Source organism: Pseudorca crassidens, chromosome 1, assembly GCF_039906515.1.
Source record: "Pseudorca crassidens isolate mPseCra1 chromosome 1, mPseCra1.hap1, whole genome shotgun sequence".
Classification (NCBI taxonomy): domain Eukaryota; kingdom Metazoa; phylum Chordata; class Mammalia; order Artiodactyla; family Delphinidae; genus Pseudorca; species Pseudorca crassidens.
Window position 1 is genome coordinate 30,043,404 of NC_090296.1, and position 23,718 is coordinate 30,067,121.

Here is a 23,718-nt window from a genome sequence, read left to right on the forward strand (position 1 = left end):
AGAATTTTATGGTATATGAATTATATCCCCCAAACAAAAAAAGATTTTCTACTACAGCAGTACTATACCATTTATGAGTGAGGCACATCCTAAATATCCAGCGACAGGTTCATGGGCATTATAGAGGATACTGGACTGCAGCGTGGAAAACGCTAACGCCACTGGTTTGAAAAGCCCTACGCAAAATGGCTTCCACAGGGGGCTTGCCGTGGCCACCCTGCGTCGGCGTTTATTTAAAACTCTACCTCACAAATGAGGAAACGGAAGCTTAGAGGGCCAAGCATGGTGCCCAGAAAGACACACTGCGTGCGGGAAATGGCATTCCACCCCTGCTGGTCCGGCCCCAGGACACCACCTCAACTACAATCTCCACCGTTATTTAAAACTGGAGTGTGGGGCTCTGGACTTTTGTTTCCTCCAGGAAGCAGTGGCCTCAGTCTTCTTTCCTTTGGGCTGTTTCTGTGTCTGCCAAGGTCTGTGGACCACACCACGCCCGTCCAGGGGGACGGGGTGTCATGGTTTCTAAGGATAACTGGGGAGACGACGAGGCTTCCTGAACACGGCGAGCGCTAGAGTGGAAGGCGTGGCTTTGTCGCTACCGTAACTCGGTGTGGAGGTTACCTCGGGAAGCTTGGCTTCATCCCACGGCTCCGTCACTTTACTAGTTCGCGAGTTACCTCGGGTAAGCAACAACCTCACTAGGGCTCTTCTGCGTCTGACGGAGGTATTACACTACCACCTACCTCACTGGGCTGGTGTACGGAAAGCTTAGTTAATGCCTGTAAAGCAGGTGGCAGTGCCTAAGCACTCACGAGGCGCTTGCGTTAGCTGTTATGCTGACCTGTTTGAAAACATCAACCTCAACCTCAACTTTCAGGTAAGCCGCCACCAAGGGCCCGCAGTCCAGCCACTGGCAGGTGTTGGGTGGCAACTTCACATCAGGATTTAGAAAAACGCTCCTTCAGGGCGGACACGGAGCGGTGACACTCGGGGTCCCCCTCCCCCAGTCTTTACGGCGGCAGATCCGACAAGACGCGCGAGCTCCACCCGCCCACCGATTCCTCCCTCACAGCCGGAGCTCGCCGGCCCAACCAGCCACCCACGCCAGGGTCGTGCCGGCGTTCCACGTGCTCGGCTCCTCCCCGCCCCTTTCTCGGGCCTTCCCCCGACCCCCATCCCACCCCGAGCTCTGTCGGGGTAGCAGCAGCCGCCCCTGGACCAACGCCAACAGTACTTCAGTCAGCGTAGACTTACTTGATCAGAGGGGCCTTTCCGGCTCTCCCTCGGGCGCAGGATCGGCAAGAGTGAGAGCGAAGCGTAGAAGGACGCGGAAAGACCGAGGTCTAGAATCTGCCAGTTAGTTGTGTCCGTTCTCGCGTTGTCTCAGCGGATAGGGCCGTGGCGGCCACCCCTTCCTTCTCAGTGGACGCGTTTTCTGACTGTCTACGCCAATGGGGCGGATCTTAGGGAGGGGGAAGGGATTGGGAGCTCGGCTCCGCCCAGGCCTGGTGACGATGCAGCGAGTCGGCTGCAGGCTTGATTGGGCTTGGCGCGTTTGGGGCGGGGCCGGGCGCGCTTGAGGGCAGGGCCGGGGCGGGGCCGGAGGCTGAGTTCGGACCCCGGGAGCTCCGAGGCTACCTCTTCTCTAGCGGTGGGAACCCCACCCAGCACCGTGTATTTTCTGTGTCCAACCCGGTTGACAGGGAAGCCCTCTCTCCGCTGAAGATCCCTACCTTTAAAACTGTTACTTAGAGACGAGGAAAGATTGTGTTGTGGAAAGGTCGAAGGCGGCTCTGAGATGAGTGTGAGGAAAGAGCAACGCGTGTTGAACTGGTGGTGACGTGTTTGGTTGTGACCTCTGGTAGCTGAGGCTGCCCACCCTAGATCTGCGTGGCTCCAAGGTGCAGAGGAGCATGCTCTGAACTTCAGTCAGGAGGCGTTAGTTCTAGATCTAGTTCTGGTTCCTTCTTGCTGTGTGACCTAGGGCGAGTCTCTTCCCTTTCTGTGCCTTGATTTTTTTTAAAAAAAATCATTTATTTATTTATTTATTTTTGGCTGTGTTGTGTCTTTCCCTAGTTGCGGCGAGCGGGGGCCACTCTTCATCGCGGTGCGCGGGCCTGTTACTGTCGCGGCCTCTCTTGTTGCGGAGCACAAGCTCCAGACGCGCAGGCTCAGTAGTTGTGGCTCATGGGCCTAGTTGCTCCGCGGCATGTGGGATCTTCCCAGACCAGGGCTCGAACCCGTGTCCCCTGCATTGGCAGGCAGATTCTCAACCACTGCGCCACCAGGGAAGCCTCTGTGCCTTGATTTCTTCTGTTGAAACAAGGAAGTTGATCTAACGTTCTGATGTTCTCGCCAGTGCAAAGTTTTGTTCATACCACTAATACTTCCAGAATGGTCTCTTTGTGCTGTGCCTGTTCTAGGTATCAGTTGACAGCTGTCAGATCTAAAAGAAAAATGTAAGCCTGTGAAGGGCTCTTGACCAGAAGTGACAGTTTGCTTTTTTTTTTAAAATCTAGATCTAGTTTATTTTTATTTTTGTTGAAGTATAGTTCATTTACAAGGTATTAGTTTCTGGTATACAGCAAAATGATTCAGTTATACATATATATATATTCTTTTTCCTGTTCTTTTCCATTATGCTTTATTATGGGATATTGTCTATAGTGCCCTGTGCTATGCAGTAGGACCTTGTTGTTTATCCATTCTATTTATACTCTGCTAATCCCAACCTCCCACTCCATCCCTCCCTCACCCACCTTCCCCTTGGCATCCACAGGTCTGTTCTCTATGCAGAAGTCACAGTTCTGTGAGGAGAGCTGAGTTCAAATGGGCCAGGCTTGGTTGTTGCCACGAGCAGGCCTGGCACACCATGTGCTCTGTTAATCCAGGGCCCTGTGAGTGGCTAGACCCATTAGAAAATAGGTTGTGGGGTTTATCAGTTGTACCTGTGTGTGAAAGCATTTCAGTAAATAACAAGGAAAGTAGGATTCTGCCTCTAAAGGATTTTGTATAAGAAAGGATGTGGAGTGGGAAGAGGTGATGAGGGTAAGGAGGGAAGTGAGTATAGTCAGAATAAAGGACAACTTCCTGAAGCTTGAGCTGCCTGGAAGAGAGAGCAGAGAGAGAAATCCCAAGCTGAACAAGCTGACTGGAAGCCTGTTCATGGAGTAGTGAAGCATTCGTTTTGGCTGGATGGGTAGGGAGTCTTGGAAGCAAAACTGGCAGAATAGGTTGGGTCAAATGTCAAGGGTAAGGAGCTGGCAGAGGGAGCCTCTGAAGGTTTGAGAGTTGGGGAGTGATAAGACTAGAGCTGTGGTTTAGGGAAATCACCTGGGCAGCACTGTAGAAGAAACTAGAGAGGAAAGGTTGTGGAAGGCAGCTGGAAGCTTCCTTAGAAGCTTAGTGCAGCTACCGTTCCTGCAAAAGATAGTCAGGGTTGAAACATAGTGGTGGCAGCTGGGATGGAAGGGAAGGGTAGAGTCGAGACATTTCAGAGGAGGGAGAACCTGTAAGACTTGATGAACACTGTGTCAGGAGTCAAAAGGGATTCCAAGCTGAAGAGCCAGGGTCATGGGAGGAAGTCAGAAGGAGTTGGCTTGGGGCTTGCTGAGTGAATGAATGGCAAACAGCCAGCCAGAGGGGTCTCTTTTTTTTTTTTTTTTATTTTGGTACGTGGGCCTCTCACTGTTGTGGCCTCTCCCATTGCAGAGCACAGGCTCCGGACGCGCAGGCTCAGCGGCCATGGCTCACGGGCCCAGCCGCTCCATGGCACGTGGGATCTTCCCGGACCGGGGCACGAACCCGTGTCCCCTGCATCAGCAGGCGGACTCTCAACCACTGCGCCACCAGGGAAGCCCCAGAGGGGTCTCTTGAGTGTTCACTGAGGGAACTGGGTATAGGCACAGGATATGCCTTGGGGACCTGCAGCAGGCATGCCAAGAGAAAGGATTAAAGAATATTTGCAAATCAATGCACAAAGGAAGCTTGACCTTGGGCAAATCTTTTGGCACCTCTGAACCTCAATTTCCTCATAGGTAAAATGAGGATAATGATACCTGCTGAAGCGGGTTTTTTTCCCCAAATATATATATAATATTTAAATATATGTATTTAAATTTATTTTATTGAAGTGTAGTTGATTTACAATGTTGTGTTAATTTCTGCTCTACAGCAGAGTAATTCAGTTAGACATATATATATTCTTTTTCATATTCCTTTCCATTATGGCCTATCACAGGATATTGAATACAGTTTCCTGTGCTCTACAGTGGGACCTTGTTTATTGAAGAGAGTGGTTGTGAGGAGTAAATGCAGTGACCATAAAGCACCTCACTGCTTGGTCTACACTCCCATGGACTGGGCACCCTTTATTATGTGGATGGCTTGATATGTAAATAGTGCATATTACTTATCAAAAGTGAGAATAATTTCTTTTTTTCACTTTATCTCCAGAATTTGAAGCCAAGGCAAATATGTTTTTCTTTGAAACAGCACCTAAAATAAATCAGCATTAACTTTGACTACATTAAAAAAAACCACAATACTTTTTATAGTCCTTGTCATGTGCCACCTATTTTCTAAGCCCTTTCCATATATTGTTCTTTTAATTACAGCAACCCTGTGAGGCAGGTACTATTAATATCACCACTTTACTGATGAATTGAGTCACAGAGAGGTTAAGTAACTTGCTCAAGCTAGTGAGTGGCAGAGCCAAGATTCAAACCCAGGTAGTTTCCAGAGTTGGAGCTCTCCAGGCGAAAACTATCATAATGAAAGTCGAAAGACATGCTCCAATTTGGTATAAAATATCTACAGCTTGTATCACAGAAAAGGCTAATTTTCCTAAAACATAAAGTGCTTCTACAAATAAACTCAGTAGAAAAAGGAGCCGCGGCTATACCAACTATGCAGAAAAGGAAGTCAACATGAAAGGGTGCTCAACCTCACTCAGTGTAAGGAAAATATAGTTTAAAACTCCTCTGACATATCCTTTTTCATAACCAGATAGGCAAAATCCAAAAGTTTGTTAATATTCAGTGAAGCTCTCATACAAGCTCTAAGGGAGACAATTTGGCAATATATCAATATTTATCAAAATTAAAAATGCATATACCTTTGACCTGGCAATCACACTACTAGGAATTCATCCTAAAAATATAGTTGCTTATGTGCAAAATAACTTAGGTACATGGAACATCGTGTAATAGCGAAAGTTTGGAAGCCATCTTAGTGTCCATTAGTTAGAGACTAGTTAAAAAAGTAATGGTACATTCATTCAGTGGAATACTGTGTACTTAAAAAAAAAAAAAGGAGGCTCTTTATATACCAATGTAAAATTACCTCCAAGATAGATTCTTGGTGAAAAAAGGAAGGTGAACAACAGTACATAAAATATTACATAGGGTGGGCTTCCCTTGTGGTGCAGTGGTTGGGAGTCTGCCTGTCAATGCAGGGGACACGGGTTCAAGCCCTGGTCTGGGAAGGTCCCACATGCCTCAGAGCAATTAAGCTCGTGTGCCACAACTACTGAGCCTGTGCTCTAGAGCCCGCACACCACAGCTACTGAAGCCCGCGTGCCTAGAGCCCGTGCTCTGAAACAAGAGAAGCCACTGCAATGAGAAGCCCACACACCACAACAAAGAGTAGCCCCCGCTCGCGGCAACTAGAGAAAGCCCGCGCGCAGCAACAAAGACCCAACGCAGCCATAAATAAATAAAAATTAAAAAAGAATTAAATAGGGTGAAAAATATGTGTGTATGTATGTGTATCTCCCTACCTCTAGGGAGGGGACCTGGGTGGTTAGGTGACAGGGATGAGAGAGAGCTTTTCACCCCATTGTACCTTTTGAATTTTGACTATTGGCATATATTACCTATTAAAATATAAAATTTAAATGTTAATTAAATCTGCATACTATGCACAGCAACCAACTGCAGAAGTTGTTCATTTTAAGAGGTGACATGTAAATGAGTTTTTAAAGGAACTAAGGCATCTGTCAAATCCCATCATGGAGACACGGATCCAAAATATAATCAATACAAGAGAAACATAATCAACATGTCCATTATCCAAGGGATGTGAATGTCTTGGTCACTGGAAATCTGGATCCGGAGTAATTCTCCAGTCCTTTCCCTAACGTGAATTAAACATCCCACAAAACTCTCCAAACCCCTTATTATGATTACATGTTCACTGAACTGCTGATGACCGATTCTATGACTCAGGACATGATTCTGGGAAGGAGGGAGCCCTCAGTAATGGGCAAGAATATTCTAGACACCAGGAAGTTATATATCCCAGTAATAATTAACCTATAGTATTGGTATTCTAGGTACTTGGGTGGACTGAAGCAGTTTCCAAGGGTCTGGTCCAAGTAACTGGTAACATCAAATGTCGGAATCCAGAAACCCAAGGATGAGACTGTGGTGCTTCTAAAATATTATTCTTAGCTAGTTAGCAGCCTGACCAATTTAACAATTAATAAAAACATGCTTGATTCAGAAAATTTAAGAAACAGAGAAGCATAAAATATACGCAAATTACCTATGATAAATCCATACCTCCAAAAAACCACTGTTAATATTTGAATGTCTTTATTAAGCATGTATTTGTTGTAGTTGTTTATATAGTTCATTAATTCCTTCAACAAATATTTACTGAGCCCTTGGAATGCCATGCCTGTTCTAGGTGCTAGAGATGTAGTTGTATTTTTTTAATAATTAAAAAAAAATTCTTTTTGAAACAATCACAAACTAATAGAAAATTCCAACTATGTACAGAGAACTTTGACACTGGAATACTTTTAGTTGTATTTTCTGCAAACAAGGGTATTCTCCTACATATTCTCAACGTAACCATCAAAATCAGGAAATTAACATTTTTAGACCACTACCATCTAATCCTTGGTCCCACTCAAGTATCACCCATTGTCCCAATACTTTTCTTAAGGGCAAAAGGATCTATTCAGAATCACATGTATTTAGTTATGTCTCCTAAGTCCTTTTTTAATTTTCATAACGTTGATACTTTTGAAGATTACGGTCCAGTTAATTTGTAGAATGTCCCTCAGTTTGGGCCCTCAGTTTGGGTTTGTCTAATGTTTTCCATGATTGGATTCAGACTGCATGTTCAACAGGAAAATCAGAGAAGTGACATGGCATTCTTCCCATTGCATCCTATCAGGTGGCACGTGATTTTGGTTGGTCCCATTATGGATGACGTTAATTTTCACTTCTTGATTAAGGTGATGTCAGCCAGGCTTCTGCAATGTGAAGTTACTCTGTTTTTTTAATTTAAAAAATAAAAGTTAAAAGAAAAATTGAAATAATTAAAGATTCACAGGAAGTTGCAAAAATAGTGCAGAGAGGTCCCTGTACCTTTCATATAACTTCCCCAGTGGTAACATCTCATATAACCATGGTACAATATCACTTTTTTTTTTTTTTTTTTTGCGGTACGCGGGCCTCTCACTGTTGTGGCCTCTCCCGTTGCGGAGCACAGGCTCCGGACGCGCAGGCTCAGCGGCCATGGCTCACGGGCCCAGGCGCTCCGCGGCATGTGGGATCTTCCTGGACCAGGGCACAAACCCGTGTCCCCTGCATCGGCAGGCGGACTCTCAACCACTGCGCCGCCGGGGAAGCCCCAATATCACTCTTTATCTTTTTGTAATTTGGCTAGTATTTGTAAGTCTATGTAAATATCCTACTCTTTATCAAACATTCAATTAATTTATGGGCTTATGGTTTCCTCTGTTATTCAGTGGGTCAAATTCATGCTTATCATTTATTTTGATGCTCAAGTAGTCCCAGTTTTGCTAGTAGAAGCTCTTCCTACCTACTTCTGTGTTCTTTTGACATGTTCTCATCATTCTTTGATCATTCTTTTCTGGCAAAAGATGTTCCAGGCTCATCTTGTACTTTTCCTGCCCAGACTTGGAATGAGTCATTTCTCTAAGGAGTCCAAGTCCCATTTAGTGGAAATTGGTATTTAGAAGCCAAGATTTGAGTGCCAAGTGTACTCATTGCTATTAGGGTATCCCTATTCCAAGGATACTGGAACTCAGGGTTGCAGTTGGGAATATATACCCACACACTCCCACACACAACACAAACATGCATATGCATTTACATCTACATTTATCTATCTATCTATCTTGAAAACCATGAGTTCACACCAATACTTCCAATTGTAATCCATCACCACAGGGCTCATTCAAGTTTTTTCCCTTTCTATATTTGTATCTCCTTTCTCCAACAGTGAAGTTCCCATTATCTTTTTTTATTTACTTATTTGAACAGTCCCTCTGTATGTGGCCATACATAGAGGCATCTCTGCCACTACTCCCTCCCCAATGCAGATGCCCTCCTAACCCCACACAGATTCTGAGAACCTGTGCTGGGACATACTCTCCACCCCCGACAAAGAGGATGCCTTCCTCACTCCTCCTGGGCTCCAGCACTCCATGTGAGAATATAGTTTTGGAGAGACAAAATCCTTAATTTCAAGGAGCTTACAGTCTAATGGTGGGGGGGAGGGGAAAAAAGAAATTAAAATGAGGTAATGATAAGTGCAATTAAAAGAAACAAGATAATGTGATAAGAAGTGACTGGGGTGCTACTGTGGGTTGGTGATGTTGATTATTCTCTTTATGTACCCCCCCATCCTTCTTTGCCCTGCTCTCTGCATATCTACAAAATGTATTATGTTGGCTCCTCTGCAGCCTGCTTTCTGATTGAGTTCAACAAGCAGGAGATTGGTGAGTGGGAGGAGAGGGAATCCCTTGCCTGACTTGGGATGTATTATCTGCTTGCGGCGCCTCCTCTGGCTCCAGCTCTCATCAGGCTCCAAAAATTCCATTTCCTCCCCTTGTCCCTTCAAGGCTCCTAGTGGTAATAGGTTCCCACTGTTGCTAGCTCGTGGGTGCCCCAATGGCCTTGTCTCTTTTTATTCTGCTTACACCTTTTTTTTTTTAACATCTTTATTGGAGTATAATTGCTTTACAATGGTGTGTTAGTTTCTGCTTTATAACAAAATGAATCAGTTATACATGTCCCCACACCTCCTCCATCCTGCGTTTCCCTCCCTCCCACCCTCCCAATCCCACCCCTCCAGGTGGCCACAAAGCACCGAGCTGATCTCCCTGTGCTATGCGGCTGCTTCCCACTAGCTATCTATTTTACGTTTGGTAGTGTATATATGTCCATGCCACTCTCTCACTTTGTCCCAGCTTACCCTTCCCCCTCCCCGTAACCTCAAGTCTATCCTCTAGTAGGTCTGTGTCTTTATTCCCGTCTTGCCCGTAGGTTCTTCATGACCTTTTTTTTTTTTTTTTTTTTTGGTTAGATTCCAGTATGGAGCTTCCTTAAAAAACTAAAAATAGAACTACCATACAAGCCAGCAATCCCACTACTGGGCATATACCCTGAGCAAACCATAATTCAAAAAGAGTCATGTACCAATATGTTCATTGCAGCTCTATTTACAATAGCCAGGACATGGAAGCAACCTAAGTGTCCCTCAACAGATGAATGGATAAAGAAGATGTGGCACATATATACAATGGAATATTACTCAGCCATGAATAGAAACGAAATTGAGTTATTTGTAGTGAGGTGGATGGACCTAGAGTCTGTCATACAGAGTGAAGTAAGTCAGAAAGAGAAAAACAAATACCGTATTCTGCTTACACCTTTGTTAAGAGTACCTTCATTAAATTCTTTTGAACCAATGAGTTGGATTCTATTTTAGGAAAGGGCTCTTGGAGGAAATGACTTTTTTTTTTCTTTTTGCGGTACGCGGGCCTCTGATTGTTGTGGCCTCTCCCGTTGTGGAGCACAGGCTCCGGATGCACAGGCTCAACGGCCATGGCTCACGGGCCCAGCCGCTGTGCTTCCTGGACCGGGGCACAAACCCTTGTCCCCTGCATCGGCAGGTGGACTCTCAACCACTGCACCACCAGGGAAGCCCATGACTCTTTGTTTAAACAATTATTGTGAATCGTTTTTCAGGTTAATACATATTCTTCTACAATATGATTTTCAAAAACTCAATTTGATCAGTTGAAAAAGGAAAACATTAGCCAGGCTTGTCTTTCTGGAATTGTGTGCAGAATGGATTCTCCTGCTCCTGACCTGAGGCCTAAGAAGCTTGAGTTGTGCTTTCAAGGGGGTGATATGCACACTGTTGTGACTCTACCCCCCAGGCATCCAGATTAGCCAAGAAATGCGATTTTTTGGCCTCTTTATGATACAGACAGTATTTCCTTCATCAGAATTTGTCCTCAGTTGTGCATTTCTTCAATCCCTGCCCCGCCTAGGGAGGGTTCTCAGCCATTAGGAGTCAACAGAGCCCTTTCTTGGATATGCAACCCATTGTAGGAGCCTCCTTTTTCTTTTATTACCTTGTCTTCTTAATGCCAAGAATTGTACCATTTGGAGGATTCTTCAAATAATTTTAAAAACTTTTTTCTGCCTCTGTTAGACATTTGCAAGACTGCGGGGTCTTCCCATCTAGATTGGAGAGTGAGAAGGGGCTTGCAGGAAGAGTACCTTGCTGTAGCTTCCAGAAGCATCATTCATTTCCTCAGCAAGACTGAAGGACATTGAAAAGATGTGCATTGTTTCCTGTGACTGGCTTTATCAGTGTCAACAGCTTTATAGAAGTAAAAAGCTATAGACTGAGAGGAGGAAAAAAATATCCTGCAGAATAAGAGTAGAAAAAAAAAATTCAGGCATGTAATTGTTCCAAATCTTACTGCCTCCCTGGTTTCCCCTGCATCTGAATTTCTGTTTAACCCTGATAGGAGGATTGCCTTTAGGGGATACGAGGAAGGGAATAGGGACGAATTCGGCTTCAGTTTAGGTTTAGGAAACTATAGAAGGACTTGAAGCGGAACTGAATTCATCAAGAAACCCATATGTACTTGCGCCTGGGGAGGCTTTTAAAAAATCTGGTGAGAATGTTGTTCCTGAGCCCAGGAGAGGAATCTGTTGTGTTTTCCGGAATTATATACGTAGACAGTCAGGTAAACCAAGAAGGCTGAAGTAAGGAAGCTCTTCAGCCACAAATAGTGTGCCCTCCCCAACTCTCAGAAGCTACATGCTCTCACAAGATTAATTTCTTCCTTGTTTTGTCCCAGATTTCACTACCTAGTCCTTTGTTAAGCATAAAAGGAGGTAATTTGAGGTATTGTGACCCCACTTTTCCAGATTAGAGAAATACTACACTATGGATAAACAAGACAACATATTTGAAGGTGTTTTGTTTATTGGAAGGAAGACACTTTATAAATAATGTTGCTTATTATTGTTAACCATCATCTGAAATACAGTCTAGAGTTTAAGACTGTGTGCTGTGGAGCCAGTCGGCCTGTTTTCAAATTCCTGTTCCCTCACAGTTTAGCTGTGGGACCTTGGGCATGTTTCTTGACTTCTCTGAGCCTATTTCCCCAAATGAAAAATGAGGATACTAAGGGTATCCCCTTCCACATGAGGATTAAGTACACGTGGATTATGCAAAGCACTTAGAACAGTGCCTGACCCACCGTGAGCACTTGAGAACTCAGTGGAACAGCACCCCCAAAGCTGCATTGTAACCTTGTCCCACACAGTGGGCATCCCAGCAGCATGGCTGTACCCTCTTGAGAGAGCAGGAAAGGTAAAGGAGAATCACAGAGGGAGATTTCTTCCCAGGCATCTGTCTTCCCATTTTGAAGCATGGGTGTGATTTCCCTCCCTCTCCTCTGAAGAGGCCGCTCCTCCAAATGAGGCTGTCAGCCGTGGTGGGTTTTGCTGCAGAAGCTTTAACCACTTCATTTTACAGGCTTCAGCAAAATAAGCTTCTCTTTCTATAAATGGCTTCCTCTCACTGCACCTTTGTGGACAGTGTCTAATGGTGGGGTTGGCTCATTTACTGGAGCCAAATAAACATTTGTTCACACTAGCCCCATGGTGATAGTACCACTAGTAATGAGCGGCCGCATTGCCCACTGCTGCAGGAGCCATTAGGGAAGCCCTGATAGAGTTCTGTTGATTGACAGGGGAGGTGTCAGAGGCACAGATGGGGCTTTCTGCCCCCAGAAGATCATGCAGTGCAAGTAGCCAGACCAATCATTCTTAGACTTGTGAAGTCAGGGTATAAATTCTAAGAGGAATAAAAATGGGTGAGATAAAGGATTTGAGGTCTATGATTTAGAGTCATTTTTCAGGTTTCTGAAATGTTGAATAGGTTAAGGTAATATGACAATGCAATTGAAAGGACACTTCATAAGAGGGTAAAAGTTTGAGTAGTTCCACATTAAGGAACGAACTCTGAGTTGGTTTCCTTGTCAGAGTTTGCGTTCTCTGGGGGAAGCCTACGTTCTCTGGTGCTCAGTAAATATGCATTGTAGGTGCTGAGCTGTAGGGGAGATCTTCAGAATGAATAGGGCCCATCACAGTGCAATATGCACAGAATAAATGTGACCAAATCCACTGGTCCCTGAATTATGACCAAACCAGCCTCTGCAAATACACTGGGATTGTGCGTGGCCAGCTGGTTGTCAGAGAACACTGAATTTATACGAACATGAAATTGCTACAGGAATAGGTGCTTCTCAGAATTTGCTTAAGGCAGGCTGGACAATCCATCACCAAGCATTTGTAGGTGCTGATTTTAGATCAGTTTGTTTTTGGCTAGATGGACTGAGATTTGCAGATAGATGGATATCCTAGTCACTCCTCTTTGTGCAAAGTACCAGAAAACCTGTCAGGTTAGCACAAGCCAAAGTAGAATTTAGCAGAAGGATTTTGGGATTTGTCGTGGTATCAAAGAGGCGGCGGCACTGGAGTTAAGAACTGGAGTATCAGGAACCCAGGTGATTTTCTCTCTGCCTTTTGAGAGCTATGTGAAAACTTTCATCTCTGCTTCTCTCTGCACATCTGATTGTACTCCTTGACACAAATCTCTGCAGCCTCGTGCCTACTCACATGAGCAGTAAAGTTAAAAATAAAAGGTCTAACGGTGCAGGAAGGTTCCCTTTTCTCCACACCCTCTCCAGCATCTGTTGTTTGTAGATTTTTTGATGATGGCCATTCTGACTGGTGTGAGGTGATGCCTCATTGTGGTTTTGATTTGCATTTCTCTAATGATTAGTGATGTTGAGCATCTTTTCATGTGTTTGTTGGCAATCTGTATGTCTACTTTGGAGAAATGTCTGTTTAGGTCTTCCACCCATTTTTGGATTGGGTTTTTTGTTTTTTTGATATTGAGCTGCATAAGCTGCTTGTATATTTTGGAGATTAATCCTTTGTCAGTTGCTTCATTTGCAAATATTTTCTCCCATTCTGGGTGATGGCTTTTCGTCTTGTTTATGGTTTCCTTTGCTGTGCAAAAGCTCTGAAGTTTCATTAGATCCCATTTGTTAATTTTTGTTTTTATTTCCATTTCTCTAGGAGGTGGGTCAAAAAGGATCTTGCTGTGATTTATGTCATAGAGTGTTCTGCCTATGTTTTCCTCTAAGAGTTTGATAGTTTCTGGCCTCACATTTAGGTCTTTAATCCATTTTGAGTTTATTTTTGTGTATGGTGTTAGGAAGTGTTCTAAATTCATTCTTTTACATGTAGCTGTCCAGTTTTCCAAGCACCACTTATTGAAGAGGCTGTCTTTTCTCCATCGTATATTCTTGCCTCCTTTGTCAAAGATAAGGTGACCATATGTGCGTGGGTTTATCTCTGGGCTTTCTATCCTGTTCCATTGATCTATCTTTCTGTTTTTGTGCCAGTACCATACTGTCTTGAACCCTCCTGCACTGTTGGTAGGAATGTAAATTGATACAGCCACTATGGAGAGTAGTATGGAGGTTCCTTAAAACACTAAAAATAGAACTATGATATGACCCAGCAATCCCACTACTGGGCATATTCCCTGAGAAAACCATAATTCAAAAAGAGACATGTACCACAATGTTCGTTGCAGCACTGTTTACAATAGCCAGGACGTGGAAGCAACCTAAATGTCCATCGACAGATGAATGGACAAAGAAGATGTGGCACATATATACAATGGAGTATTACTCAGCCATAAAAAGGAATGAAATTGAGTTATTTATAATGAGGTGGATGGACCTAGAGTCTGTCATACAGAGTGAAGTAAGTCAGAATCAAACACTGTATGATAACGCACATATATGGAATCTAAAAAAACGGTACTGATGAACTTAGTGGCAAGTCAGGAATAAAGACGCAGACATAGAGAACGGACTTGAGGACACGGTTGGTGGGGGAAGGGGAAGCTGGGACGAAGTGAGAGAGTAGCATTGACATATATATGCTACCAAATGTAAAATGGATGGCTAGTGGGAGGCTGCTGCATAGCACAGGGAGATACTTTGTGATGACCTAGAGGGGTGGGATAGGAAGGGTGGGAGGGAGGCTCAAGAGGGAGGAGATATGGGGATGTGTGTATACATATAGCTGATTCACTTTGTTGTGCAGCAGAAACTAACAACATTGTAAAGCAATTATACTCCAATAAAGATATTTAAAAAAAGGTCTAATAATGTTTTAGAAATGAGGAGATATAACTAAAAAAAAATATTAAGGAAAAGAGGCCTCTGCCAAAAAAAAGTAGAACCCAGAGTTCAAGGAAAATGAAGAAAGATTCAGATTTCCTTGGCATCAGTTGGCATCACTAGGAGGGAAGAAACGTCCTGGTACCCCAATGATAATATGAGAGTGGAGGGAACCAGGACTGTCACACTTCCCTGAGTGAGGTACCAGGCAGGAACATGGGTGGAGTCAAGAGGAAGCAGAAGGAGGAGAGACTCATATCTTATAAATACCAAAATCAGGTCTGTGTGTTTGAGAATTTTTTGATTTCTGCAGGACTGTCCTGCTGACTCAGGTCTAGGCAATACAGGTAATAAATTGGACATATCATTGCAGCCTCACCTGTTTTCCTAGTTGGCATTGCTACTAGAGAAAGCTGTCCTGGAAAAGGTGAAAAATACCCTGTAAGAATGAAGGTGAGATTTAGTCCAAAAGTCATTAAGTAAGGCTAAGCAAGATAAGTAGCCATGTGATGGGGCTGTCAGATCCTGAGTGGGACAAGGAGGGCTTATACAAGGTGGGGGGATATTAGTGATGTTAGTAGCAGCAAGGTTAGCCCAGTGTGTGATATTAGAGCCTGAATGGGGTAAATATATATACTCAGCCAAGGGGCAGGCTGGGGAGAATGGGTGGGGCGGTGATGGGAGACTGGTTACAAACTGGGGCAGGAGTGGGAGGGTAAGGAAGGAGGGCAGGAATTGATCTGTGTTAAATTGCCTGGACTGCCATAACAAAACACAACAGACTGGGTAGCTTTAAACATCAGAAATTTATTTCCTCATGGTTATGAAGGCTGGATGTCCAAGATCATGGTGTTGGCAGGATTGGTTTCTCCTGAGGCCTCTCTCCTTGGCTTGCAGATGGCCACCCTCTTACTGTCCTCACATGTTCTTTCCTCTCTACATGCATTCTTGGAATCTCTCTGTGTCTCTCAGATTTCCTCTTCTAATAAGGACCCCAGTCATATTGGATTAGGGCCCACCCTAAAATTAAAATTAGGGCCTCATTTAAATTTAATCACCTCTTTAATGGCCCTATCTCCAAATAGAGTCACATTCTGAGGTACAGGAGTGTGGTTGAGGCTTCAACATATAAACTGGGTGGGGGGAGGACGCAATTCGGCTGATAATATGATTCAATAAACAATAACACGATTCAATAAACAAATATATTGAGAATAATGGGAGAGAGGGTTCTTACTGTTGGAGAAGGGAGCTATAAATATAGAAAGATAGAAAACTACATTGGAATTGAGGTACTAAAGTAAAATCATTGTTTTCAGTATGTACAGATATATAGAAAAACAAATACAGATGTAAATGTGTGTGTGTACACATATGCATATATTCCATATCCCTGGCCACTGAGAGGGCCTAGGAACAGCAACACCCTAATAGCAATAAGCCCCCTTAGTGTTCAGACCTTGGTTCCTAAACACTATTTTCTAGTAAAAGGAATCTGTTTTTCTTTCTCTTTCTTTCTTCCTTTCTTTTTTTCTTTCTTTTTTTTTTTTTTTTTAAGAAATGCCTGATTCCAGGGTTAGGGCAGAGAAAGTCTAAGATGAATCTGGAATATCCAGTTTGAAGGGACTCCTACTGGTTAAATCTGGGGCAATTTGAGCATCAAAATGAATGATGGTAGTAATGGATTCTAAACCATTGAGTAAGTAGGAATCATTGAGTCCATACTGATATAACTAAATGAATAAATAAGTGAAGAGAGGAGAAAACTTTTTCTAACAGTAGAATGCCAACAAATGGAGAAGGGATGGTGGGGTTAGAAAATCACTGTTTGTCCACCATATAGAAATAATTCAGCAAAGAAACATCAATGGATGCTGAAGCTAGAGGGTAAAAGTTTTTTTTTTAATTGAAGTATAGTTGATTTACAATGTTGTGTTAGTTTCAGGTATACAGCAAAGTGAATATATATATATATATATATATTCTTTTTCAGATTCTTTTCCCTTATAGGTTATTACAAAATACAGTTCCCTATGCTATACAGTAGGTCCTTGTTGATTATCTATTTTATATATAGTAGTGTATATATGTAAATCCCAAACTCCTAATTTATCCTTCCCTCCCCCTTTCCTCTTTGGTAACCATAAGTTTGATTTCTATGTCTGTGGGTCTATTTCTGTTTTGTCAATAAGTTCATTTGTATCTTTTTATTTTTTATTTTTAGATTCCACATATAAGCAATATCATATATTTATCTTTCTCTGTCTGGCTTACTTCACTTCGTATGATAATCTCTAGATCCATCCATGTTGCTGCAAATGGCATTATTTAATTCTTTTTTATGGCTGAGCAATATTCCATTGTGTATATATACCACATCTTCTTTATCCATTCATTTGTGGATGGACATTTAGGTTGCTTCCATGTCTCGGCTATTGTAAATAGTGCTGCAATCAACATTGAGGTGCATGTATCTTTTCGAATTATAGTTTTCTCTGGGTATATGCCCAGGAATGGGATGGCTGGATCATATGGTACCTCTATTTTTAGTGTTTTAAGGAACCTCCATACTGTTTCCCATAGTGGCTGCACCAATTTACATTCCCACTGACAGTGTAGAAGGGTTCCTTTTCCTCCACACTTTCTCCAGCATTTATTATTTGTAGACTTTTTGATGATGGCCATTCTGACCAGAGTGAGGTGATACTCAGTGTAGTTTTGATTTGCATTTTAGAGGGTAAAAATTTGGTGAGGTAAGGATATATACATAATTTCAAGATACTGCCTAAAAAAATACTTGTTAATTACATAGTGGGAAAGGGTAATTTATACAGTGGAGAAACCTGGCAGATACCACCTTAATCAAGTGACCAAAGTTAATATCACCTGTAATGACACAAATCTGGATTGGGTACCATCTGATAATATGGAGTGAGAAGGGGACTTCCCTGGTGGTCCAGTGGGTAAGACTGCGCTCTCAATGTAGGAAGCCCGAGTTTGATCCCTGGTTGGGGAGCTAGATCCCGCACGCATGCTGCAACTAAGAAGCCCGCGTGCAGCAACTGAAAGATCCTGCATTGCCACAACTAAAAATCCTGCATGCCACAACAAAGATCCTGTGTGCTGCAACTAAGACCTGGCACAGCCAAAATAAATAAACAAACAAACAAATAAATAAATATGCAGTGAGAAGAACACAGCATCACTTTTGTGGTATTCCTGCCCAAGACACATAACTTGAAACTAATCATGAAAAAACACCAGATAAACCCATGTTGAGGGACATTCTACAAAATAACTGTCCTGTAATCTTAAAAAGTTTCAAGGTCATGAAAGACAAGGGAAGTCTGAGGAACTATTCCAGGTTGAAGGGGACTAAAGAGACGACAGTTTTATGCAACGTGTTACCTGAATTGGATCTTTTAGTTTTCTAGAGGATATATATATATATATGTGTATATATATATATATATATATATATTTTTTTTTTTTTTTTTTTGCGGTACGTGGGCCTCTCACTGTTGTGGCCTCTCCCGTTGCGGAGCACAGGCTCCGGACGCGCAGGCTCAGCGGCCATGGCTCACGGGCCTAGCCGCTCCGCAGCATGTGGGATCTTCCCGGACCGGGGCACGAACCTGTGTCCCCTGCATTGGCAGGCGGACTCTCAACCACTGCGCCACCAGGGGAACCCCTAGAAGATATTATTGAAACAATTAGCAAAACTTGAATGGGTCTCTATATTAGATAGTGATAATGTGTAATGTTAATTTTCTGATTTTTTTTTTTACATCTTTATTAGAGTATAATTGCTTTACAATGGTGTGTTAGTTTCTGCTCTATAACAAAGTGAATCAGTTATACATATGTTCCCATATCTCCTCCCTCTTGCGTCTCCCTCCCTCCCACCCTCCCTATCCCACCTCTCCAGGTGGTCACAAAGCACCAAGCTAATCTCCCTGTGCTATGCGGCTGCTTCCCACTAGCTATCTACCTTACATTTGGTAGTGTATATATGTCCATGTCTCTCTCTCGCTTTGTCACAGCTTACCCTTCCCCCTCCCCATATCCTCAAGTCCATTCTCTAGTAGGTCTGTGTCTTTATTCCTGTCTTACCCCTACGTTCTTCATGACATTTTTTTGTCTCTCTTAAATTCCATATATATGAGTTAGCATATGGTATTTGTCTTTCTCTTTCTGACTTACTTCACTCTGTATGACAGACTCTAGGTCCATCCACCTCGTTACAAATAGCTCAATTTCGTTTCTTTTTATGGCTGAGTAATATTCCATTGTATATATGTGCCACATCTTCTTTATCCATTCATCCAATGATGGACACTTAGGTTGTTTCCATCTCCGGGCTATTGTAAATAGAGCTGCAATGAACATTTTGGTACATGACTCTTTTTGAATTATGGTTTTCTCAGGGTATATGCCCAGTAGTGGGATTGCTGGGTCATATGGTAGTTCTATTTGTAGTTTTTTAAGGAACCTCCATACTGTTCTCCATAGTGGCTGTACCAATTCACATTCCCACCAGCAGTGCAAGAGTGTTCTCTTTTCTCCACACCGTCTCCAGCATTTATTGTTTCTAGATTTTTTGATGATGGCCATTCTGACTGGTGTGAGATGATATCTCATAGTAGTTTTGACTTGCATTTCTCTAATGATTAATGATGTTGAGCATTCTTTCATGTGTTTGTTGGCAGTCTGTATATCTTCTTTGGAGAAATGTCTATTTAGGTCTTCTGCCCATTTTTGGATTGGGTTGTTTGTTTTTTTGTTATTGTTTATTTGTTATTTTTAAATTTTCATAACCTTGACACTTTTGAAGATTATGGTCCAGTTAATTTGTAGAATGTCCCTCAGTTTGGGCCCTCAGTTTGGGTTTGTCTAATATTTTCCATGATTGGATTCAGACTGCATGTTCAACAGGAAAATCAGAGAAGTGACATGGCATTCTTCTCATTGCATCCTATCAGGTGGCATGTGATTTTGGTTGGTCCCATTATGGATGACGTTAATTTTCACTTGTTGATTAAGGTGATGTTTATGTTTTATTTTGGTTAAGTATTTGGAATGTCCTTGTTTATAAGAATTATACCACAAAGTGTTTAAGTATGATGGGGCTTCCTGTTGGCAACTTATTTGCAAATGGGCAGGAAAACAAGAGGTCCTTTCTTTGTCCTAGTTTTACAAATTTCTTTGCATTTAAAATTATTTCTAAGTTACAAAATTATCTAGACAAAAAGTGAAGGGAAAATAAAGATATTTTATTGGCCAAACAAAAACTGAGAGTTTGCTATCAGCAAACCCACTAAACAAAATTCTAAAGCACGTTTTTTTTTTTTTTTTTTCAGGTAGGATGAAAAAGATCTCAGGTGAAAGGTTAGAAATACATTAAGGAATAAAGAGCAAAGAAAGGGATAAATAAGTGGGTAATCTAGGAGAATATAGACTGTAGAATTTCAAAGTAAAATAGATGACAATAGTAACATAAATTAGAGGGAGATATGTGGAGTTAAATGTTCTAAAAATTTTATTGAATTTTTGGGGAGGAAGGTTAGATAAACTGATTTCATTAGATTTTGATAAGTCATGGATATGTATTATAATTTTTAATGTACATATTGTAATATTGTAACGTAATATTTAATTTATATTTAATAAATTAATTTATATGTAATGTAATATTGTAATGTAATATTTAATTTTTAATGTAAAAGTAAAAGAGTAAAAAAATAATATAGAGCTTCAAAGTGTGTAAGAAAATAAAATGATAAAAAAATGCTCAGTCAATCCAGAAGAAGGCAAAAAGGAGAGAAAAAGGAACATAAAACATATGAAACAAGAAGCAAGCACATGATAATGTAATAGACTTTAATTCAGATATATCAGAATTTACATTAACTGTATGTGGACTAAGTGCTTCAGTTAAAAGACAAAAATTATCGTACTGGATAAAAAACAAAACAAAACCTAAGTGTCCACTATTTACAAGAGACACATCTAAAACATAAGGATACAAAAAATCTGAGAATCAAAGGAGAGTGAAAATATACCATGTTAAATAGAAGAGACAGTTGTATGGCTGTGTAAGTACTGAACAAAATAGATTTATTTTAAGGCAAAAAGCATAACTAGAAATAAAATGGTCACTTCATGATGATTACAGGTTCAATTTACTAGGGTGAGATAATAAATCCACCTTTGAACATATAAAATTATATAAAACAAAAATTGATAGAACTAACAAGGAGAAACTGGCAAATCCATAATAATGGGCTATTTTAATGTATGTCTCTCAATAATTCATAGGACAAGCAGACAAAAGTCAGGAAACACATAAAAGATTTGAACAACATGATGAACAAACCTAATTTAATGGACATATCAGTATGCACAATACTGCATCCAATAACTGCAGAATACATACTCTTTTCAAGACCAAGTAGTATTTACTAAACTTGGAGATATCGTGGGCTATAAAGCAGTCTCTGACAGACTTGAAATGATTGAAATAATAGTGTGCATTTTGTGACCACAATGCAATTATACCATAAATCAATAACAAAAAGATAACTAGAAAATACCCTTGTGTATGCAAATCGTATTAGGTGTCTTTAGTTAGGTTATCCTGCAAATAAACAACCTCAGACTCTCCTTGACTTACAACACATTTGTTTTCCATTCATGTTAATATTTTCGCTGTTGCAGCTCTGCCCCATCTGAGCTATGGGCTAGCTTTAGGTCTGCTTTCTGTGTCTCTTTATTCTGGTATCCAGGCTGAAGGAGCAGCCTCTAAGTGGGACATGCCATTCTTGTGGCAGAAGGCACTGGAGTGCAAAAGGCCTAGCCAAACCACACAGTTTAAGGTAAAAGCTCTGCTCCAATATAGCATACCTATAACAGTCCACGGGCCCAAGAAAGCCGCATGGTCAAATCCAAGGTGAATGGGCATTTATTATCCTACTACAGTTTAGGAGGGAGTGACTAACTGAGAAAAGTAATATATCTACGCCTTAAGAAATCCATTTCTACATAACCCATGATTCAAAGAAGAAATCACAATGAACATTAGGTAAAAAATTGAATTAATAATTAAAAAACCCAACGTATTAAAACCCTAGGATACAGCTAAAGCAGTTCTTAGAGGAAGTTATATACTTAAATGCATATGTTAAAAATGAAGAAAGACTGAAAATTAATGGGATAAGCATTTACCTCAGGAAGTGAGAAAAAGAATACTCCATAGTGGTTGTGTCTTAGGAGGGTACTGGGTGGCTGGGGGACAGGAGTAGAAAGAATTATTTTTCACTGTGTATCCTTTTCATCTTTTAAATTTCATACCATATGCACTTATAATTTATTTTTAGGAAAACACGGTATTGAATATGGCTCATAATGCATCCATTTCTTATATTCATTTGGCTTGAGGGGATTGAAAGGAAAAAGAGGAAGAACAAAAAGAAACTAGTTTAGGAATGAGAAGGGAGACATAACTATAGTACAAAACAGAAAGATCAAAACAATTTTGAGAGACTGTGACATACAACTCTATGCAGCAAATTTGAAGTCTTAGAGAAAAGGATTATTTCCTATCAAAATACAAACAATCAAATTTGACCCAAGAAGAAATGAAAAACCAGAATAGATTACTTATCATAGGAGAAGTCAGAAAGATGATTCAAAATCTACTATTTTAAAAATCTAGTTTTTAAAAAAGGGGGCCTGGTAGAGTCAAAGCTGAATATTACCTAACCTTTAAATAATGGATGATTCTAAAGTTATTTAAAATCTTCCAGGCTACAGAAAAAAGGTAAAATCCTCCAATTTGTTTTACAAAGCCAGTATAATTTTACAACCAAAACTTGATAAAGGTAGTACAAAAGTAGAATTATAGGCCCATCTCACTAATGAATATGTATTTGCAGAAATTTTAAATAAAATATCAGCAAATAGAATCTAGCAAAAAGAACCTAGAAATCTCTCTCTCTCTCTTTCTGTCTCTCTCTCTCACACACACACAGACAAAACAACAAGAACAAACAACAACAACAGAACTCTCCTGATATAACCAGGATTGGGAGGGCTTTGTTAAGGTGATTCAATATCAGGACACTTTTCAATAAAATCCATGATTTAAATAATGGAGAAAAACCATACGATCATATCAATAGCTGCTAAAAATGCATTTGATAAAATGTATCTCATTCCTAATAAAACTCTAATAGTAATAGAATGAAACAACTTAAATATGTTGAAAGCTATTTACCAAAAACTAACAGCAAATATTGTCCTTCATGGTGAAACATGAAAATAATTTCCATTAAAATCACCATTATAATTTGACTAGCAAATTGGAAAACAAGAGAAAAGTTATCTTTTTGTTCTTGATGGTATGATTAAATACTTAGAAAAACTGTGAGACTCTAGTTAAAAAAAGATAATTTGGTAGTGTGGATAGATTTTAAATAAGTATAAAGATCAGGAACTTTACTAAATGTGGAAATGGAAAAAGTATTGCATTTATAATAACAACAAAATGGAAAAACTATTGCATTTATAATAGCAACAAAAATAATGAAATACTTTGACATAAATCTAACAAGACACAGGAAGGACCTAGATAGAGAAAAATACAAAATATTATCATTAGTAGTATAAAACCACAAAGATCTGAATAAATGCAAAGCCATATCGTGTTCTTGGATATAAAGACAATATTTAGAATGTCAATTCTCTACAAAATAGTATATACATTTAATGCAAGTCCACTTACGGTGCTCATAGGTTTTTTCTTTTTGTTTTATAAAATTATTATTATTATTATTATTTTGGCTGAGTTGGGTCTTCATTGTTACATGTGGGCTTTCTCTAGTTGTGGTGAGCTGGAGCTACTCTTCGTTGCGGTGCGTGGGCTTCTCATTGCAGTGGTTTCTCTTGTTGCGGAGCACAGGCTCTAGGCAGTGGAGCTTTAGTAGTTGCAGTGCGTGGGCTCAGCAGTTGTGGCTCGCGGGCTCTAGAGCGCAGACTTAGTAGTTGTGGTGTTCGGGCTTAGTTGCTCCATGGTGTCTGGGATCTTCCCAGACCAGAGCTTGAACCCATGTACCCTGCATTGGCAGGCAGATTCTTAACCATTGTGCCACCAGGGAAGTCCCATAAGT

The 23,718-nt window shown here is 41.1% G+C and overlaps 1 protein-coding gene across 9 annotated transcripts in view; it reads right to left on the reverse strand.

Moving 5' to 3' along the window:
* The window catches only part of DCAF4 (DDB1 and CUL4 associated factor 4), a 31,559-nt gene extending 30,108 nt beyond the window's left edge, over positions 1-1,451 (reverse strand). For 8 of the 9 annotated variants that reach the window (XR_010942054.1, XM_067731382.1, XM_067731353.1 and 5 more), the window contains exon 1: positions 1,255-1,451. The gene's annotated coding sequence lies outside the window, so the exon portion shown is untranslated. The remainder of the gene's footprint in view (positions 1-1,254) is intronic. The other variant, XM_067731388.1, reaches the window with a different exon arrangement.
* Between the last annotated feature and the right edge of the window lie 22,267 nt (positions 1,452-23,718).